The sequence below is a fragment of the Maniola hyperantus genome, chromosome 16, assembly GCF_902806685.2.
Source record: "Maniola hyperantus chromosome 16, iAphHyp1.2, whole genome shotgun sequence".
Lineage (NCBI taxonomy): Eukaryota > Metazoa > Arthropoda > Insecta > Lepidoptera > Nymphalidae > Maniola > Maniola hyperantus.
Window position 1 is genome coordinate 10,215,105 of NC_048551.1, and position 23,395 is coordinate 10,238,499.

General features: G+C 38.1%; 1 protein-coding gene across 3 annotated transcripts in view; it reads right to left on the reverse strand.

Moving 5' to 3' along the window:
* Positions 1 to 23,395, reverse strand: part of Appl (amyloid-beta-like protein) — a 169,953-nt gene that overhangs the window by 53,214 nt on the left and 93,344 nt on the right. The window lies entirely within an intron of this gene.

Below are 23,395 nucleotides of genomic sequence, written 5' to 3' on the forward strand. Positions count from 1 at the left end.
TTCAGCCAATCAGAACAATTGAGATTGTAATAATGATTGATGCAGGTTTTAGACAATCGCCCTAGCTAATTTGAAAGGAGTATTATAGCAGTTTTAATAAACCCATGTCCCATACCCCTTATCCCTTCCGCTTTCTTTAATTTTTATAATATCCTCTACCCTAAGGTTGCCTGGAAGAGATCGCTATTTTAGCGATAAGGCCGCCTATTGTACATGCTATCGTTGTTTTATTATGTCTATTGTTTTTGTTTTGGTGTACAAAAAAGCACATTTTACTATACTTTACTTAACTTATCGGTTTTTACGTGGCACGGGTACCTATAGATAAAACCTGGAGAGTGACAGAATATCTGTATAGCCATTGATCATGAGGGAAGTGAGCGAACAATATGAGTCAGCGAACAGCCAACTAATAACCCTATTTCACCAAACACATCGATCGGTCCTATCGTCTAGACACCGTGAATCAGTGGCCCTGTTTGTTTTAACAGGTTATGTTTCATTATCATCATCATGATCAACCCATCGCCGGCTCACTACAGAGCACGGGTCCCCTCTCAGAGAGAAGGGTTTTGGTCATAGTCTACCACGCTGGCCATGTGCGGATTGGTAGACGTTATGTTTAGTGAACCGTACTTTTGACATGAGAATTGACACATAGAGTTAAAATGGCACTTGAGAACTCATTTTGTACGGACTATAATATATACTTGTGTTAATATGTACTCCTATGAACAACATTGTTGGCGTTTCTTCGCAATATTCTTAGATAATAAGTAGTTATAGTCCGCGACAGATCGAGATGGCAATCTGGGGATGAGGCGGCGGGGGGGGGGGGGGGGGGGGGGGCGCCGCGCACACCCGCACGTCACCCGCACTCGCCCGCACTGGGTTAGCGCGGTGGCTGTGTGGGTGTGCGTGGTATTCCCACCCCGATTGCCTTCTCAATCTGTCGCGTATTTTACATATTTAACTTGTTTGTATTATTTACAGGCTCTCAAAAAAAACCACATTACAGACACAAAGAAGAAAAAAATCGGTCAAGTGCAAGTCGTTTTTGAGTTTTTTTTTAATTTATTTTTCATTTTTGTGGTGGTTATTTTGAAATTTTTATTAGATATGTGTTGTTATTGCGGCAATGGAAATACACATTTTGTGAAAATCTCTATACTCTCTATCTACTACTATTCACGAGATACAGCCCGCTAACAGACAAATGAACGAATCGGACGGACGGACAGCGGAGGTTTAGTAAAAGGGTCCCTTCGAGTATGGCACCCTAAAAACATCGACGTATATATATTTTCTATAAATACCTACCCTTTATTTATAGAAACGAGCGTTTTTGTTCCAGAAAAAAAGACTCCTTTAAAAATGATAATCAAATACATTGCTTCTTGTCTAACATTTAATTCCACTTGAGCTTCAAATTCCATTACAGGCGCTAAAAGGCAATACATCGTGTCATCGATTTTCCTTTACACTGGGGAAAGCGAGCAATTTTATATCCCCAAGTCTTAAGTTAATAAAATATCGTGTGTGCTACTACCTACTTCTTGGTATTGAAACGTACATATTACCTAATGATTTCAAGCTGATTTCGTGGCTTAACTACATATTTTAATGTATATAAGTAACCCTATATTTTATGTACGTAACCGTGGGTTGAAATATCGACAAATAAAAACAAAAATTCATCGTGGTATGTACCCGTTATATACATTAAAATATGGACTTATTACCTATTTGAAAAACGTTCAAAACTAAAACCGTATCTTGTATGATACAAGATAGGTAGGTTAGGTATCATCATCATCATCATCATCATCATCAACCAATAGACGTCCAACAGCTGGATATAGGTCTCTTGTAGGGACTTCCACACGCCACGGTCTTGCGCCGCCTGGATCCAGCGGCTCCCTGCGACTCGTCTGATGTCCGTCCACTTAGTGGGGGGTCTTCCAACGCTGCGTCTTCCGGTGCGAGGTCGCCATTCCAGCACCTTGGGACCCAGTATATATAATGTACTCTGTGTTGGGACCCCAACGTCTATCGGTTGTACGAATTATGTGCCCTGCCCATTGCCACTTCAGCTTCGCAATCCGTTGAGCTATGTCGGTTACTCTAGTTCTCCTACGGATCTCCTCATTTCTGATTTGATCACGTAGGTTAGGTATAGTCCGTTCAAATTGGAACACACTCGCCATTGAAACTCTGTGTCAACTGTCATGTCAAAAGTACGGTTCACCCATTCACCTTTAAAATAAGGACTAAAATCGTACTTTTGATATGACCACTGAAACGTAAAGTTAAAATGGCGCGTGAGAACATATTTAGGCATTATTATAGTAAAATATACAATATGCAAGCGCATTAAACTGCAATAGATGCGTGAAAAGTCATTATGTACGGACTATAAAAGTTGATTTACGTAATGTTGATAACAAAATCAGCTAAATAGAGATAAAGATAATAATATTATAATCAATTTTATTTTTCCCTGTGGATATATTTATTATCTTTATATCGTGTGATGGACACCCGTCAACTATATTAAAATGTATTTTAATTTAACGCACGAGCTCAGGCTCTTTTACAGTAATAAATTTTAACCAAACTACATTTACTACCATTTTGATCCTTTATAAACTGCCGACGCAATTGTTTTATTAACATGGATTTAATTTTGCTAATGGATTTACGCGGAATTTTAATACTACATTTAATAATTAATTTTTGTAGGTTATTATGACCCGTTTAGTGCAGCGGTGCGTGCTGTGACTTTAGAAGCAAGATTTTCTGGGTTCGATTCCTGGGTTAGTCAAATTTGAAAATTATATTGTCTATATCAGGGTCTTCCCACTGCGATAGCGATGGTTCATTACGATGTCATATAGAATCTGAATGGGGCGGGGCTATGGGTATCTGTGCAAATCATAAACTGACTGACTGACATATCAATTATGGTCTTAGTTAAGAACTAGCTTATGCTCGCGGCTTCGTCCGCGTGGACTACACAAATTTCAAACCCCTGTTTCACTCCCTTAGGGGTTGAATTTTCAAAAATCCTTTCTTAGCGGTTGCCTACGTCATAATAGCTATCTCAGCTATCTGTATGCGAAATTTCAACCCGATCCGTCCAGTAGTTTGAGCTGTGCGTTGATAGATCAGTCAGTCAGTCAGTCAGTCAGTCACCTTTTCCGTTTATAGGTATATTTAGATATAACATGAAATTCTCTCGTTTATTCCGAAAAGCCTTTTCCTGTAGGTTTCAAAATCCCAAACTAAATGGTTTTGAACAACAATAAAATTGTTTTCGAGGTTCCGTAATATCGTCGGAGCCAATCAGATGCAGACAACTCAATCAACCGCCTGTACGGTAGTGGAGAGAAGTGAAAATGGGTATTTTCTGTTTCCGTCCTGTCCTTTATTACGTGTTTATACCGAAACATCTGTTTTAATTAAAATCCTAGGTAGGATACGTGCATAATTGACTGGTCAAACGAGAGTTAGGATATGTCCTATATAATCTTGTCAAATAGGTAGGTATCTACGCAACAGGTCAAGATGGCAATCGCTGTAAGAGGAGGCGGGGGGACTCTTAGGCATGCATCGCGATGTTTTCCTTCACCGTTAGAGCAAGTGATATTGCATAAAACGCATATAATTGACTCCGAAATGTTAGAGGTTTGAAGCCCCGATACTCCATATAGTAGGCTGACGTCTTAAGCACTACACTAGCACCACTTTTATTAAGTGACTAGCTGATGCCCGCGACTTCATCCGCGTGGAATTAGATTATCAAAAATCCCGTGGGGACTCTTTGATTTTCCGGGATGAAAGTAGCCTATGCCACTCTCCAGGTCTTTATCTATACCCGTGCAAAAATCACGTCGAACCGTTGCACCGTTGCGCCGTGATTGAAGGACAAACCAACAAACCAATAAACCAACAAACACACTTTCGCATTTATAATAAGGGTACTGATTTCAGCGGTCACAGCCCTGAAAATAACAAAAGTCCCACCGAGTATTGAAACCGGATCCGGAGCGGCGAATATTCCATGAACCGGCTTACCACAAATACCCGATCGATTGATGCCTGTCATTCGATTGGAAGTTGAACTCGCTGCCGGTGGACGCATATGACGCATATTAATTACATTACTTGTTGTCATGCAGTAATGTAATCAATGCAGTTTCTTGCTAGTTCTTCTCGGTAGGAAAGGCATTCCGAACCAGTGGTAGATGCATTTGACGATTCATACGTACTTGTTTAATTGAACAAAAAAAAAAAATTTTTTTTAACGTCGACAAATATACCTATGGAGCCAAGCACCTTCGACGGCACTCGCGCAATTGTCATCTCCTCAAGAGATAGAGAGATAGATAGAAATAGAGAGATAGAGAGAGAGAGAGAGAGAGAGAGGGGAGAGCTGAGAGTTTACGAGATAGAAAGAGAAGTATTTATTACATTTTAGGTCCCAACGCTGTGCGAGATGAATTAATTGCAACAAGTCTTGTCGGAGTTATCTTCAGAACTAGAAGGGTTTTTGGAAGGTAGGTACTATTAAGTATTAGTGGTTACAGCCCTGAAAATAACAAAAGCACTGAAACCGGATCCGGAGCGGCGAATATTCCATGAACCGGCTTACCACAAATACCCGATCGATTGATGCCTGTCATTCGATTGGAAGTTGAACTCGCTGCCGGTGCACGCATATTGATTGCATTACTGCATGTTGTCATGGAAACGTTTTTAGGGTTCCGTACATTAATGTACTTAGTATTTCTGTAGTAAAACAAGGAAGCCTTATAGTTTCGTTCAGTCCATATATTGTAAGAGAAGCCATATTAAAAACAAACTATATAGCCTAACATGTTTTCAAAAACATTCGAAATCCAATTCGAAAAGATTTTCAAAAACATTCGAAATTCAATAATTAAAAAGCATAGTTTCGTTTGTGATTGGTTGGTGCCTCAAAATGGTTAGCGTCCACTGAGATTTTTGTATCTATCATATATTCGTACTGTATGGAATATGGAATATGGAATATGGTTGGAGAGAAGTCCTAACATTATCCTGAAGGTGATAGCAGACAGACAGGACAGCGCTCTCAAGGCGCACTGGATGTCTGCATTAGTTAATAAGTATATTAATTATATTAACTAACATAGAATAAGTTTCTTACTAACATACATTATATTATAATATAGTTACTAACATAGATTAAGATGGTTACTAACATAATATTGTGGGCCTTGATGTCTGTGAAATAAAGATTATTTATTTATTTATTTATTTAATATTGTAGTAGAGCGAGCGCTATTTCTGCGGATAGAGTATAGTGATAGTACTACATAGAGGTCGTCAGTTGACGGCCACAAAATACCAACTCGACCTATGGACGGCCGTCATTCGATTTGAACCAGTTTGAACTCGCCACTAGACGTATATTGATTACTTCCACGTTAGTGCTCCAGCGTTATGGAAGCGTTTGGAAAACGTTTTTATTTTGCAGCCCCCTCGGTATTGGGGACTCGCTACCGACCGTCCAAATCGGGATTTAAAATCGGCTGAGCATAGATTGATTGATTTAAAACTTGCATGTAACGTACTTATTCACTATGCATATAGTAGCTATTGGGTATCTAATAGCTTTGATGGATAATTTCCCAGCCAGAGAAAAGACAAGTCACTTTGTCCTTTTGAGAATCTGTCTTTCTGAGAATCTGACTTAATGCCAACATAGGAAATATTCTGCGTTTAATTAAATCATCATTAGCTTCAACTTAATTTTCATTCTAGCGCCGGTCCACTATTGAGATATGGTACGGGTTGTCCTGGTCAGACAGTAAGGGTAAGCCTGCACTGCGAAATTTTACCGCACGAATTTTCCCGCAGAATTTTCTCACATAGAAATTGTATGAAGCCGCCGTTCCCGCGTGTTATTAACTCGCGAATGCGGCTTTATACGATTTAAATATTGTTACAGAATTCTGCGGAAAAAATTGCGCGACAAAACTTTGCAGTGCGGACTTACCCCAAGAGTCATGAGTTCTTTTTCTACGTATTGAGTTTATCATGAAAGCCAGCGTGCGCAACACCTTCGTCATTTTATAAAAAAGCTGAAAGTATTGTCAACACTTAACTTTAACAATTTGTTTAACTTTAAGGGTGTTAGACAAGGGGTTGCCACCACATTGTGTCTGGCAATGCATGACGTGATTTCTAATACTATTTCGAAGAAAATACATAAAAATTACACTTTGACGTAAGTTTTTTTTACACCTTTGTTACCTGTTATCGGCCAAAGCCACCATGGTCCACATAGTGGGACAATACGCAGATAAACTTTCAGCTTTTATAAAATAACGAAGGTCTGGCACGCGCTGGCTCTCTCTCTAATACTAAAAAGATACTTATATCTCAACGCTTATGTATGTATTCGTCCAAGTATGTCACTCAACGCTTATGCCGCTGTAGAATATAATATATCTCCCACCGGAACAGATTTCCATACACTATCACAACTAGGCCACCGGAACAAAAACAATCACAAAATAATAAAAATATGTCATCTCAAACTCTATAATAACGATATACCTTCTCTTTCAACAATAGGGTAAACGTCCCAGTTGCGCGCCCCGGGCGAATTGACTCACTCACCTGTAACAATAGGGAGAACACGTCATGTATCGATGTTTATTGAGTTATCGGCTTATTGTGTTGTGTTCATTATGATATTGGTCTTACACGATGGAACGTGTTGATTGGATTTGGGATGGTTTCAATTTCTCTACCTTCTAGGATACTACGTACATACATTATGATAAATTCATCTGTCTGAAAATGTTTTGTATGTAATTATAGTATGGAGTTGTTCATAGACCAAATACTTATAGGGAGAATAGATACGTCTTATTATATCGATGTTTTTCGAGTTAGCTGTTAGCGGGTTAATGTGTTGTGTTTATTACGATATAAGTCGTACACGGTGCACGAGTTGATTGGATTTGGGAAGGTTGCAATTTATCTGTCTTTAAAATAATAAAATTCATAAGTATGAAAATGAAAGTCAATTCCATAAATGGTGATTATTAATTAAAGCTACGAGGGTTCCAAATGCGCCCAGATCTGAGAAGTGCCCACAACAAACACAGAAACTTGTCACTCGTTCAATTACCGAAATCGCTCATACAGTATTTGACAAGCCAATGGCATAAAGGTTATTAATACAAAATATCATACTGACAAAAAACTGGTATAATTTTAAAAGCATAGATATAAAATGATATTAAACATAATAGTATTTTACAGTACAAGTGAGCATATACAATGCAGCTCCGCGGCCTTATTCAGCACATCCGAGGCGTGCTTCCGTGATAGTTGATCCAGGCTTACGCTATACCTACGAGAACATGCTAAAATACACTGCCGGCCTTTGTTGTCTTTGTTGCTCCATTGTGCCGGGAAATAAAACAATGCGAGCTGCTCTTTGCTGTTTATTTTTGCCTCTGTTTGCTTATCAAAATAACACCCAATTTTTTTTAATAAACACGTTTTCCTTTGACTTTTTAATACAGGAAAATGGACCTAAGTACATTGCCTCGTATGTCTCATTGGTAAAATTGTGACCTTTTTCCAATAATCTCACAATGTTAGGGGTTTTCTTGGGATAATAATGCGGTGTTTCCAGGTCCTTTCCTAAATCCTAATTTATGATGATGCCCGCGACTTCATCCGCGTGAAATTAGGTTTTTAAAAATCTCGTGGGAACTTTTTCATTTTCCGGGATAAAAAGCAGTCTATATGCCTCTAGGATGCAAACTATCTCTGTACCAAATCGATTATACTTGCGACTTCGTTCACATGGATTTAAGGTTGTAAAAAAACCCTTGGAAATCTGTTTCAGGGATAAAAAGTAACCTATCTCCCTGGGATACAAGCTATCTTTGTACCCGTCGAAATCGGTTAGCAGATAGACACACTTTCGCATTTATAATATTATTAGTAGTATGGAAGTATGGATGGGTTAAAAAATACCCTCAAAGCTGTAGAAGGTACATTCAACCATTCCATACCATACCCAATTTATCAAGGGTACGGGTATGACTAAGACATGGGGGACGTTTAGTACAGTAGACAACCAAATAACGAATAAAACTGCATTTTTATCGTCTTTATGCTAGTTGCAATAAGAGCGACGAACAGAGTTTGCAGTTTGCACCCATGCGGCCGTGTGTACATTGCGTGACTTGGCGAGGTTTACCTTACAATTCAAAGGGTGCGTGCGGTTCATGGCCACTGCGGTATTGACTGACCGCGCCTTTGCATATTCGGCATTCGGCGGCTTTGTAATCAGACGTGGTGCTTCTACCTAAACCATAGAAGATATAAGTATAAGGTACAACCCTCCACCTCCCATGGCCTCACCAACCTCTCGGTTATATGGGCCGAATCGCGGGAGGGCGCCTGTTCGGTACTTGCTCTTGGCCTTCTTGACTCCCTACAAATTATTTTGTCTCTTCCTTGTCCCTTATATTCACTCTCCTCCCTTGGGGGCTAGACGTCACTAGCACAGCTGTGATCTTCGCTGCTGCTTCTCCGTGGTGCCGGCCTGGCACCTGTACGCTCCGAGCTGCTTCGCCTCTTATGCCAATGGTGCGCGAATTCCCGTAGCCGGTTGTAGTTCTCCGCCGATGAGACGAGGTCCGTGTAGAAGACCGGCCCCGCTTCCCCGCGTACGATCCCATGCAACATTCTCAGAGTATAAGGTACAAGAGTACACCCAAAATGGACCGTCTCCTTGTGGTTACATCACAAAAAAAATTAAAATGTGTTCATTAACAAATAATTAGAACGCGCCAGCCCTATTTCAAGTTCGGCCTACAGGCGTAGCGCGATTGTAGTTACTTATGTCTCGCAAGTACCAAGAGTGAGACAGGCCTGCCTAAACCTATAAGTTGCTAGTACAGTTCCGTGGCCTGAACTGGATCAGGGTCCCAGCTAAAAATCTTCGCCCGCGTGGATTTAGATTTTCAAAAATCCCGTGGGAACTTTTGATATTCCAGATCAAAAAGTAGCCTATCCGTGGTAGCCCTAGCCCTAGCCAGGCCGGGATGCATTCCGGGGACGGGCTACTACGGATACGATAGGCTCCAGTCCGGCCACTTCTTAGATACAGTTACGCTACGGCTTAGGTATCTCAGTACCAAACGTAAAAACATTTAAAAGCATGATTCTTTAAAAATCTCGTGGGATCACCACGATTTAGGAATGCAATTCTTTACAGCATCAGTGCTGAGGAGTTGGGTCCTTGAGTTGAAAAAGTCTTTGAGAAGAAGAAGAAGAAGAGGCACCTCCAATATCAAATTTCTAATTATAACAGTTTTTAAATCCCATCAGTTTTAGTGGTCAGGTCCGGTACCTACAGCATCAGGATTGATTAGTTGGAATCCTAATTTTTTATGGGGCAATTTCGCAATGTTTCTTTATCGATAAAAAAATTACGCAAATCGGTTCAGAAATCTCGGAGATTTCAGTGTACATTGGTAAAAATTACAACTCTTCCTTTTTTGAAAGTCGGTTAAAAAGTACCCTATGTTACTCCTTGGTTAACTTGTCTGTGAAAGTTCCGTCAAAATAGGTTCAGCCGTTCCAAAGATTAGCCCGTTCAAACAGACAGACAAATAATTTTTCAAAAAAAGTGTGACTCAGTTATGGTACAGTTCAAATAACCATATTAGCTTAATATGAGGTAGTTATTTCGAAATTACAGAGAGACACTTCAATTTCATTTTATTAGTATAGATTATAACAAAAATATAGAATTTTTCAATTTCACAGCCCGATTCCCTACAAAAGCTGACAGTGTGTTATAAATATAATATCATATTCATATAATACAGGTGGCTCTATTAGGGAAGTACGCTTCAGTGATACAGCTCAGTGATATACGTGGGTAAATAATATATATATAACTGGTGTATTGTGCACTATGTCAGTAGGTATGTACTGCAATAGACGACATTACCCGATCGATACTGTACTATTTCTCTATGGCAATTTATTAGGTACCTACCTGATGCCCGGGGCTTCGTCCGCGTGGATTTAGGTTTTTAAAAATCCCAGGGGAACTCTTTGATTTGTCAGGATAAAATAGCCTATGTCCTTCCCCGGGATGCATTCTATATCCTGTACCAAATTTCATCAAAATCGGTTGAACGGATGTACAACTTATTAACCACATTCTTCTGTCCGAAACTTCTGGCTCCACGGAAGACCAGCGCTGTGCCTGTGTTCCCGCCACAGGTGCAAATGCTGAGTGGAGTCCATTTTGGTACCACACACCACGCATCTTATTTTGAGTGATTTTTTAATTTTATTTGTTTACTAGCTGACGCGCCCCGGCTTCGCTCGGGTGGAGTTTAGAAAATTGAGGGGGAGGTTGAATTAAATTTTTCTCTCCGTAAGAACCATTCTCGTACTTCAAGGAATTATAAAAAAAAAATTTGCGAAATCGGTTCAGCTGTTCTCGAGATTTGCGATGAGCAACACATTTAGTGATTCATTTTTTATATTATAGAAGATGTGTACTTTCTGTGGCACCAAATAAAACTTTTTCTTTCTTTGTTTCTTTCTTAAAAATGTTTTACTGTAATTAACATTTTCAATAAAAAAATGCACACCAAAAACCTGTAAAAATGATATTCAAACCTAATCATTTCAAATCCACATTCAAACAAATAATAATCAAAATATAATTGGGACGAACGTAATATAAAACACATCCGCAGCCGATTTCGCGGCAACGTCGAATATCAAAAACCCCTTTTTTTCCGACACAAAATGAAACACTCATAAAAACCGAAAAGGAATAACGGGAAAAGGTTGTGAATATGTGGAAGCGTTAATACCTCTTAATGAAGCTCCGCTTATGTGAACATTCTGAGCAATGAATTCAGAGAATTTACCACCGTTCCACTCGTCAGCTTTTCCTAGATGGGCGTTAAAATGCATTCACGCCTCTATTTTATACGTTTCGCGGTGGTTTCACATAACCTGCGATATAAGGGCGGAAAGTTATAATACTCTACGATGTGTGAGGTAAGTATTATGTTTTAAAAGTGTCGGTCATACTTCATACATATTGAAAATCAAATTATTTATTGAACAAAGCATCTAGAAGTAGCTTATAAACTACGCCATTTCTAATACATACCTACCCAGAAATTTTATATGTGGGCAGACCGAAAGTTATTTACATCGGCCTTTAGAATGACATTTCGGCTTTGTAGAGCGTTGTCTCTGTCACTAATACCTATACGACGTTTTGTCGGTCTCAACGACAAAGACAGTGCTCTACATATTTGCTATCTCCTTCTAAAGGTCGATGTACATTACCTTCGGCCACGTACTGTACTCCGTATTATTATTTTGGCTCCTATACCCATTTTAAGCACAATAGACCATATCAGACAGAAATATCGAATATCCATAAAGTATCGACAAATTCGTAACTATTAACCGAAGCTTTGCACGGAAAATCCCTCCCATTCCAGTTCATCAAGCCCGAAGTGGACCATAAACTAGCCATGGGCACAACTTAAGCCGTTATTCATAACTTGAGAACTAATTCAACCAAAAACAGTTTTACGGCTAATCGTAAATCTCACGTATTTTAAGGAAACTTTCCTCGGAGTCCCGCTGGAATTCTAGAAAAGCTATTTCCCGAACGTTTTCATAGTTCTTCTGAGCGAGATAGCGTGTGCCCGTTAAATTATGTGCGCGTTTTAAATCTTCACGTCTCACGAAACCATAAAAAACCTTTTCATTTTCATAAATTCCAGAATCTAAGTACCAAGTTCTTACGATATTATGAAAACGTTGAAAGTAGAGAAAAGGAATAATCTGTGTCCAAAATCGTAAGAAGAGCAGCAGTAAGTGTAGTAACTAGTTCACAGGCAACAGACAGACATACTTTCGTATTTATAATACTAGATGATACCCGCGACACCGTCAATTTAGTATCTCTAAAAATCCCGTGTGAGCTCCTTTATATTTCAGCACAAAAGTAGCCTTGGTCCGTCTCTGGCATGAAAGCTAATTTCGTGAAAATCGGTCAAGCTGATGTAAATGCATAGTTTTTGCCAGCGAATTCGTCCGCGTGGAATTAGTTTCTTTAAAATCCATCTAGATCTAGCCTAGATCACTCTCTTTACCTGCATGTGAAAATCCCTTTTTCCCCTTTCTCATAGAATTTCCGAAAATCGTGAATCACGTATTCCTTCATTTTCACCCGAAAGTCTGAATACCTACCTTAATTTTCAAGGATATAACTTAAAAACTGACAAACTTTGTAACGAATTTCAAACCCCTGTTTTACCCTCTTATAAGGCTTGAATTTTCCAAAAAATTTTTTAGCGGATTTCTACGTCATAATAGCTATCTGCATGATGCCCCAGCAAGATTAGTCTAGTAGTTTGAGCTGTGCGTTAGATCAGTCAGTCAGTCAGTCACGTTTTCCTTTTATTGGAATTAGGTTTTTTTTAAAATCCCGTGGGATCTCTTTGATTTTTCTGGATAAAAAGTAAAAAAGTACCTAGCCTATGTCATTCTCCAGGTCTATGCTCATGCAAAAAATCACGTCAATCCGTTGCACCGTTGCGACGTAATTGAAGGACAAACGAACAAACAAACATTTTCGCATTTATAATAAGGGTACTGACTACTGATGGTTTGCTTTAATTTGACTATCATCAAATTATTGCACAAGACCCAGCCACCACAGAGCGTGTAATGAAACCGAGCCGTCATTTCATCCCATGATTGCAACCGTTGCACACGTCGCAAACGTTGTCCATGTGGCGGCTGTGTAATTTATTAGCTGTGGGATGCGGCACTTCAGGTGTTGAGTGATTAGACTTCTATTATCACCGTGGTAATGTCGAGAGGGCACTATGACAGATTTTCAATTTTTTTGGGTTCTGTACCAAAATGCTAAAAGTGGAGTGTGACTTTATCTGTCCGTCTATCTGTCTGAGCTGATTATTTGGGAAATCGGGGGTTTGAAATTTCAAAGTAAGATTACGTACGTACCATATGAGAGGACTTTACCTGCACATTCTAAAACAGATAACCTGCATCCAAAATTCTAGACCTAACAAGCTGTACCTACTTACATTAATATTATGTCAATCCGTCACTTTCTTTCTTATAGGTATAGAATAGATCTAAATCCGTATTAAAATTTAAAATTCGCTTAAAGTCAGTACCCTTATTATAAATGTGAAAGTGTGTTTGTTTGTTGGTTTGTCTTTCAATCACGTCGCAACGCAACGGATTGACGTGATTTTTACATGGGTATAGATAAAGATCTGGAGAGTGCCATAGGCTACTTTTTATCCCGGAAAATCAAAGAGTTCCCACGGGGTTTTTTAAAAAAACCTAATTCCACGCGGACGAAGTCGCGGGCATCAGCTAGTAAATAAATAAATAAAAAGAGCCTTTATTGCAGTGCTAAGTTTTTTTTACAGGTTTTTCTTAAAGTTAGGTAAATAATGAATTAAATACTTAAAATTATTACAGTAAAGATTACATTAACATGAGGTTTAACATGAGGTTTATGTTTTATAATTTGTGTTCTACTACTGAAGCTACTAATAAAGGAGAAGATTTGAAAATAGAAGACTTTTTGAAAATACAATCAATCAACCACATGAAGAAAAATGTTATAGTTATGGGTGATTTTAATGGCAAAATAGGACAACGTTAGCATTGAGAGGAACACATAAAATTCCCTTACCTACACTTAAATGAATTTCATTAAAATCATTGTGCTCTGAAACTGAAGGGTTCCAACCAAGGGACGAGGGTATTATACTTTGTAGGTATTATCAATCAGTTTACTAAAGCTTTTGTCCCGGAATAGTTCGGCCATACATGGTTAATGGGCAAAGGAAACTTGTAATTGAAACTTTGGAACCTTCGGATGGGATAGGATCGCGTCATGCAAAAACAATGAGCTAAATGTCTGCTCAGACAGACCCCTCCACAGCTTGGCAAAAATGTCACCCGGCAGTGGTTGTATCAGGTGTGAAAGATATCGTGTGAATAATGGGTATAGTTAGTTAAAGACATGGAGAGTGACATAGGCCTATGTCACTCTCCAGGTCTTTAACTTTAACTGCCACGTTTTATCCCGGGAAAATAAAGACTTCCCACGGGATTTCAAAAAATCAAATTCACTCGGACGAAGTCGTGGGCGTCAGCTAGTTTTAACCGACTTCCAAAAAGGAGGTGGTTTTCTATTCGGCCCGTTTATTTTTATTTTTATAAAACAAAGCAAATTGACTTTTCCCGTGCTGTCCGTTTATTCCGAAATATAAAGTGAAAAATAAGGTGGCTGATACTGCTGGAACAAAAATAGACTTAATTAAACTAACTTATCAGGACGATGAGGTTCTATGGATAGGATAAAATAAAAATTCATATAGACTGACTCGTTAGTCTAGACTCCAGTGGTTGAGTACATTATAAAGGTAACCTTTGTTTCCTTGTATATTGTAATAAGGATGGATCTTTGAAATTCCCACGAGAGCGAAGCCGCGGGTGTTCGCTAGTAATAAATAAATAATTTGCACAGGCACCTAATGAGCGAACGCTAGGATGGCGTGGAGGAAGCTAAGCCCTTTCACAAATAATTTAATTTATATTTAAACAAACTGTTTTGTATTTCTCAACTTCACCATTAAAATTAGTTCTCATTTTTATATCACAAATGAAGGCACCTGAGTTTCCGAAGACTATTAAATTGAAGCTTGCTTTGTGAAATATAATTACTAATGAATTCTCCGAGCATGCCCTGGAGCTAAAGCTAGTTAGGGGTAAGCCGGCGGCGCCGGTGCAGACGCCGTTAAAGTCTGGGCATACACAAAGCGCAACGGCTCCGACGCGACGCAACAGTAGCAACTTGCCAGAGCGTTTATTGTAAGATTTTTGATACAACGCAGTAGATATTTGTATGAAGCACATCTATATGTTCGGCATGTATGTATTTTAAAGCGCACGCCATTAACGTCTTCTGGATTCATGGATGTGTTCTGTCGCGCATTTTTACTGTCACGCGTCGTCCCTGTAGAAGCCTTAAGGGTTAATTGGTTTTGCTAATTGTCGCTCAACCCGGAACACCTGGAACCTGGAAAGTTCTATCTTCATTGCTGTAACTTAACGACCACCATTTTACTTTTCAAATAAGTACAATTTTTTATAGTTCTTTGAAAATTCGGTATTTTCCTGTAATCTTTAAAATTCTAACAAAATCTATTAAGATTTCATGATCCTTGTTGCGCCGTTATTGATAAACATGAGAAAACTATTCAGCACCATAAAACGGCTTTAATTCGAATAACGGCAATGGTTACGCTGTCTTACCACGCCAAATTGTTCCATACATAATGTTTCAGTGATGATGATCGACGCTACATTACGGCTGCTATGCCGCTCCCTATCACTCTCCTAGGAAACAACTTGTGTGATATTAAAACTAAGGTAGCTTTAATAGTCATCATCATCATCATTATCATCAACCGATAGACGTCAACTGCTGGACATAGCTCTCTTGTAGAGACTTCCACACGCCACGGTCGTGCGCCGCCTGAATCCAGCGACTCCCTGCGATACTCCTACACAAGTTATATTCCAAAGCGTCCGACATCACTGAACTGCGTTGGACACGTTTCTGTCGCGCATCTTTGTCGCCACGTGACGTCTCTGTCCAAGCCTTAGGGGCAGGTAAAGAGAGTAGAAATAGTCGAGACGTCGCCGGTACAGACGGCGTTAGGGTTAATTGGTTTTGCTAATTGCCGCTCAGTGCTGCGAAACAGGATTTATTTATGTCCCCGCTGCAACCTGATTGCTTTTGAAATTGAGGGTATCTGTGGAAATCTTAGCACTGCAGTTTACTCATAGAGATGTAATGCTGATTGCACATTACTTCCGATTCAAGTGCATGCGATGGATTCGATATTTGAATTCGCCAAAAAAATAGCTAGATGTTAATATAATCCTAATAATATAGAGAGAGAGCCAGCGCGTGCCAGATTTTCGTTATTTTATAACAGCTGAAATTTTCTCTGCGTATTGTCCCCAACACTGGGAGGAACGTTTGTTAGGATCATGGTGGCTTTGGGGATTTCGGCCGCGTGGATTTAGGTTTTTTAAAAATCCCGTGGGAACTCTTTAATTTTCCGGGATAAAAAGTAGCCTATGTCCTTTCCCGGGAACTAACTCTGTACACAATTTCATCAAAATCGGTTGGACTGTTGGGCCGTGAAAAGCCTAGCAGACAGACAGACACACATATACACTTTCGCATTTATAATGTTAGTACCTAATTATGGATTTTATAGAAGCTGTTTTGGGAGATTCAAAAGTGTTCAAAAGAACTATTTGACACACATGACGTTTCCTGTCCTGGCTCTAAAATGATTAAACCCCAATATTTTAGCGGAGCCGGGCATACAACACAATTCAATTTGGTGGCAATAAAACTTTTAGGAGCGAGGCGTGCATGGGATATGAGCAATAAAGCTACGAGTGCTACCTACCTACATATTGGCGTTAATAATAACGTAGTTTAAGTTTTGAGCCTCAAAAGGGCTAAAATAAGGACAACTTTATGTAAATTGCAGTATTAGAATCGGGATTCACTTATTACAATAAGATTTTCTATATTAAGATTCTAACTCTGCAATGCAGTGATCTGTAATGTATAGTACACGATAGGTTGAGATGCCAATCGGGTATGAGGCGGGGGGACGCCCCGCACACCCGCATGTCACCCGCGCTCGTCCGCACCGGGTTACCGCGGGGGCTGTGCGGGTGTGCGGGGCGTTCCCTCCCCGATTGCTCCCCGTACTTATACATACAGATCAAAAACATAACCCTTCTTTTGGGCTTCGCCGCAGTTGGGTAAAAATCAAAACGACCGGCGACCGCCCATGAGCCAAATACAAATATGAATGAAAAACTAATTTGCTAGATTGTTTCTGCCTCGCATCCAATACAATTTTGACGTGACAACGTTTTTAGCGAGTCATGCATGTGATATGAGCGAAGGATTTATATTCGCTTGAAAATTGATCCTCTATTATTTACGCCTTTTATACAGATGTATCGCGAATTGAATACTGTATAGATATTACAGAGATATTTTGTGTTGCGATGGCGTGACACTCGCGTGACAGAGAAATTGTATTACAGTCAAGTGAAAAGTTAAATATTGACTTGCTACCTTTGATCTTTATATGTATTGCTCCCTTTTATATAAAAATTGTATTCAGGTTTTTCTAATCATTACAGGAAAGTTTGCCAGGCGTATCTGTTTGCTTGAAAGTGCAAAAAGAAATAAAATATCATTAAATATAACATATTATTAGATTTATATTATAATTATTATTATAACAAAAAAAATCTACACATACTAGGTGATAATATATAGGATTTCTCTGCGTGGATATAGTTAAAAATTTTGTTATTAATCTTTAATTCTCTGGAATAAAAAGTAGCCTTTGCCTGTCTTCGGGATGTTAGCTATCTCTATACCCGTCAAAATCAGTTAAATGGATGGGATGAAAAGGTAACGGACAGACAGACATGTGTAGAAGACACGGCGATCGCCACTGCACTAAGGAGGTTATTCAAACATAATAGACAAATTCGTAATTCACCATAGATAAGGTCGAGTGGTGTGAATAATAAGGGATAAAATATTCACACACACTACAGTATATAAATCCGTCGTACATATCCTATGCATGACGCACTCCTGAAAGTATTGTCACGCCCAAATTGAATTGTATTGGGTAGCCGGAAAAATATTGTCGCTTAATCACTTTAGTGCTAGAGGTACATAAGTCGGGCCTAGAGCTGATTTTTTATTTATATGTCTCAATAAAGAAAGCTTAATTTAGATACATATAATAATGTGTATAAAATATAATATATTATTTTAGCCCATAAAGTACATTTTTACTAACAACGCAACTAACAACTTTTCAGCACAATCGTCTCCATATTATGTCTAAAAGAAGATAATATATTAAGCGAATATGCATTTCCTGTAGTAATTTAATAGGGTATATATGTTTAATAAGGTCCTTTTTTACGACTTATATCGATTTTAAATCATTTAAAATATACATACAAACTTTATTTATTAGGTCTTTAAACTGCTAACTTAAATGTAACTGAATTCATATCCATATCTACTAATGTTATAAAATGTGAAATTAACTTTGTCTGCTTATTACCTTTCACGGCTCAATCGCTGAAGCAATCTTGACAAAGGCACATCCTGGGTATGGACATAATATAATACTTTTATCCTGTAAAGTTAAAGAATTCCCATATAATTTATATGAACCTAAATGCACGATCAACTCTTGGGCATTAGCTAGTAAACAATATATTACAGCAACTATATATTATCTTGTCCCATTTTCTCCAAGATAACTTCATTGAATAGTGATAGAGGAAAACACTGACGTCTTTATGTATAATACAAATATACAATATAGTTACTAATCCATCGGAGTGGTTGGCGTGACATAAATCCCATCCTATCCTCCATGCATGAAGCACTCCTAAAAGCTTTGTCACGCTCAAATTGAATTGTATATCGCGCAAAAATATTGGCACTCAATAATTTTTAGAACGAATATCAGAATACAGAGAAAATCTGTGCAGAAATAAAATATTGGAATGTGTCAGATTTTTATTTTGTCTTTTCTGTGTAAATTAAAATTGGAGACAAGGATTGCAACTAGCGATTTATTGGAAGCGAAACTATATCCTGCCAAATTTCATGATCCTAGGTCAACGGGAAGTACCCTATAAGTAGGTTTCTTGACAGACATACATACAACGAATGATCCTTTAAGGGTTTCTTTTTTTCCTTTTGATGTACGGAACCCTAAAAAGGAACAAGTATTTAGATCTGCCCTACCAATTGAAACTATATTTTCTTTCCCAAATAGACTAGACAGAAAAATTGGTAAAAGTTGATAGTTTTCCACGATTCATTATCGAATTGGCAAAGGCGTCTGTACAGAAAACTTTCATTAGTGGGAGAGCCAATGTTTTCGCCCTCTTTTGTCGTTATCTCGGGAAAAAGATAAAAAAAGATGGCAAAAGATAAAAGAGAAGAACACGCTCCAGTTTTTTCTTTCTTTTACCTTTTTTTTGCTGGGAAGGGTTGTTTCGGAAATAATGAAGTGCGGAATGCCGCCTTACGAATATTGTCTGTTGCATTGCGAGTGATATGAAAAATGCGACTCTATGTAGGTTTTTCTTTTTCTCCCTACTACATTATGTCTATCTGCTGTTATACTATCTTATCTTTTAACACAAGATGTCGTTTACAAGCTGAACATCGGAGACAAATTGAATGTAGTTTGAGTCCTTAACTTTAGAATACAATTCACTTCAAGATAGGTAGGTAGGTAGGTACCTACTCTACAATTTTATTTATTTATTCATTGACTAGCTGATGCCCGCGATTTTGCCCGCGTGGAATTAGGTTTTTTAAAATCCCGCGGGAACTCTTTGATTTTCCGGGATAAAAGTAGCCTATGTCACTCTCCAGGTCTTTATCTATACCCATGCAAAAAAATCACGTCAATCCGTTGCACCGTTGCGACGTAATTGAAGGACAAACCAACAAACTAACAAACAAACACACTTTCACATTTATAATAAGAGTTCTGATATATACGTAAAGCTAAAACAACGGTGTAGTACACAAAGGGCAATTTATCTTTTCTGGGGAGATTTCTCGTTGCAGTCCTTAAATCTAGAAAAATTAAATTTTCATAATGCTGAGATGCTGAGTAGGTAGGAGTAAGTAGGTAAAAGTACGAACTTTTTTGAAGGCGTTTATTGAAACAAAAGCTCTTTAGTAAATTCGAATGTAGTTCATTCAGGACTCAGTAAAACAAAGTTAGTACATACACATACATACATAGGTATTCTGTGGTAGAACCCTATAGAACCGGATGAAAAAATTATATTTTAATGTTGGACCTTGAAAATAAAGCGTTAATATTTACATATTACCACCCCTATAAATAATCAAAACAAGACATATACAGAAATTTAAAGTCGCATAAAACTTCCCGTCCCAAAGGAAAACCGTCCTTAATATCATATAAACTATGCAGGCCATAAGGCGTATATTCGCTTGGGTTTCATCAGGTTAAAAGGCCCTGGACCGCGAGTTTGTCCAAAACGACATCCCATTGACTATGTATGACTACTTATTACGAGTACAAGGCAGTAAAACGAGTACCAAAATTCTTATTACCTTAGAACTAAAGGCTATTTTGCAACAAATGCCTGGTCCCATTATTTGGCACAGTTTTGTTTATATATTGCTTGTATACAACCTCGTAATTAATTCGGGTATCTCGTAATATAGTAGAGTTGTTTAATATTAGAAATAAAGGCTGAATACCAGAGCGAGCGAGAGGTTTACTGACCTAGTTGCGACAGCATTTCAGGAAAGCGTGCTCAGTAAATTAATCTATTTTATTACCATCGATATTTCAACCCAGTTGCATGGGCCGTGGTCACAACGGGACTGCGGTGTTGCGAGAGGTAAAGTTGGACAAGCAGTATCAAACTACCTGCTTTCTTGTTCTTTTCGCTGGAACTAACATTATACCTCTTTGATTTTGCGGGATGAAAAGTAGTCAATGCCACTCTCCAGGTCTTTAACTATAACTATAACTGTGCAAAAAATCACTTCGATCCGTTATGATGGACCTGTTGATTCGTTGCGACGTGATTGAAAGAATGAACCAACAAAAAACACACTGTCGCATTTATTACAATATTATTGGTAGTGTTTTTTTGAATGGCTGCACACGAACATACGGACTGGGCGATATTATAAATCACTACTAGATGACATTAAGAGTCGCTTCAGTATATAGTATATGTATTTAAAAAAATAGAAATTTTCTTGAGGTGTAGATATAAAAACACTACCATAAAAATTGGAAAAATATATTATTAGAGTTCCCTACTATACTATGGAACCCTAGAAAGGCTTACCTTATCTTGTACACGCTACTTTCAGTGGCTCATAAAACGCACTAACGACCACTAAGAACAAGCGAAACATTGCTGCAGCGCGTGCCAAATTCGTCCGGCAACAAGCAACTGTTGCCAAAAGGACACAAAAACGAACCTAATACATCGCATTGTACAGGCTATAAAAGTGTAGGCCAATTTGGGACTATAGTTCTCTTGTTTTCTGTAAAAATATCTTGAAACTGACCTTTGAAATGCGAATGACGTCAGTAGTCTTGCGGCTTTATGCGATTTTTTGGAAGCAGGCTACACTGAAAGGGTTAGTAAAAACTGCCACACCCCCTTTCGAAAACGCACCCCGCCAGCCTTTGCCACATAGTTCGAAAAAACCGGCCAAGTGGGAGTCAGGCTCGCGCAATGAGGGTTCCGTACTGCAGTCTTATTTTTCGAGATTTTGCACGATAATTCAAAAACTATGATGCATAAAAATAAATAAAAATCTGTTTTAGAATGCTCAGGTCCTTTCATATGATACCCCACTTGATATAGTTATCTTACTAAGAAAATTGGAAATACTAATTATAGTTTATGACCACAATTTAATTTTTTTTGTGTGATGTAACCACAAATTCACAGTTTTCAGATTTTTCCCCTAATGCCAGCTCTAAGACCCACCTACCTACCAAATTTCATGATTCTAGGTCAACGGGAAGTACCCTGTAGGTTTCTTGATAGACAGACGGACAGACAGACAGACAGACAGCAAAGTGATCCTATAAGGGTTCCGTTTTTCCTTTTGAGGTACGGAACCCTAAAAACGATAGAAGTTGAGGGCCTAAGATGATTTTAAAATGATTTTTAAAAGCTAAAATTAAGGTACAAAAGTTCTTTAAAACTAGATTTTCAAAATTCCTAATGTCTATGATGCAATCATGAAATTATCAGCAAAAGTGTACATTTTATGGTAGAGGTCACAAGGGGTCGGTAAGATTAAACAAATTGAAAAACTTTTGCCATACTCTTGCTTGCCCTCCAACGCCCCTCTACTGGTCGGTTTGATAGCTATCTCTAGAGTATTGTCCATTTTAAACTTTACGACAACGACACGATCTTTAAATTACGTTTTAATTACAAGGAAAGGAAACAAGGTCAATTGTTATCGGACAAAACCTTTCTCTTTAGTAATGAAATTCTTTTAAAAAGACCGACTCTCAAAAGAAAATTATTATGAATATAAAATAAATTTATACGTGGAATTAGGTTTTTTAAAAATCTCTTGAAAACTTTTTGATTTTCCGGGATAAAAAGTAGCCTATGTCACTCTCCAGGTCTTTATCTATACCCACGCAAAAAAATCTCGTTAATCTGTTGCACCGTTGCCACGTGATTGAAAGACAAACCAACAAACAAACACACTTTCACATTTATAATAAGGGTACTGATAGCGCAGGGTTTATGCACCTTTTGACATCTTCGAGTGCGTTTTAAAAATGGCAGCCCGTTACCAGGGTTGGTAAATAATCATAATTATAGGTAAAAAGAGCATCTCTAATTTTTTTACGCCCTGAGATTTTATGATTAATCTTGCAATAATATTGTCCTAGTTTTATGAATAGCAAAATCTTATTCGTAACTAAATCGATATGTCGTAAAATATAAACGTCCTATCGCCCGAGGAACACGCAATGCGGGTTTTTTGTCACGTATTCCAGCTATATTACAGAAATTGGAAAGAAAAATTCTGTATGTACTCATATGGATAGGAATGTAAGTTTTTCTTCAATTCCACATGTAACCGATATAGATTTTCGCGCAAATATTTTATTCGTCAAAGAAAATGGAATATGCAATTTTATTCACAGAATTTGTTATCTATTATATCAATACTTTTTCTAGTTTGTGTACCTAAAGTTTTTTGTTTAGAGTTAATAAAATTGATTGTTTTCAAAAAAAATTTACAACCTTCTTTTTTTTCAAACAGACTGCGACTTCGATTGTATTATTTCCTTTTTCTTATATTTTAATATGTATTTTTTCAAACATAGCATCTTGAAATAGTACTTTTAACTTTGACCACAACCACATCTTTTTAGATCCAGTCCTTAGCAAACCATACACTTTTCATCCGAGTTAAGTAGATGGGATATCACAATGTTTGATAGTATTGTGGTTCTTGTAATATTTTTGACTAAGGTTGTCTTTTTAAACCACAGACATCCACTGCTGGACTTACTATTGAGTCCAGCAGCTCGGTGACTTACAATCGTCCGTCCACTTATTGGAGGGGGTCCCCAACGCT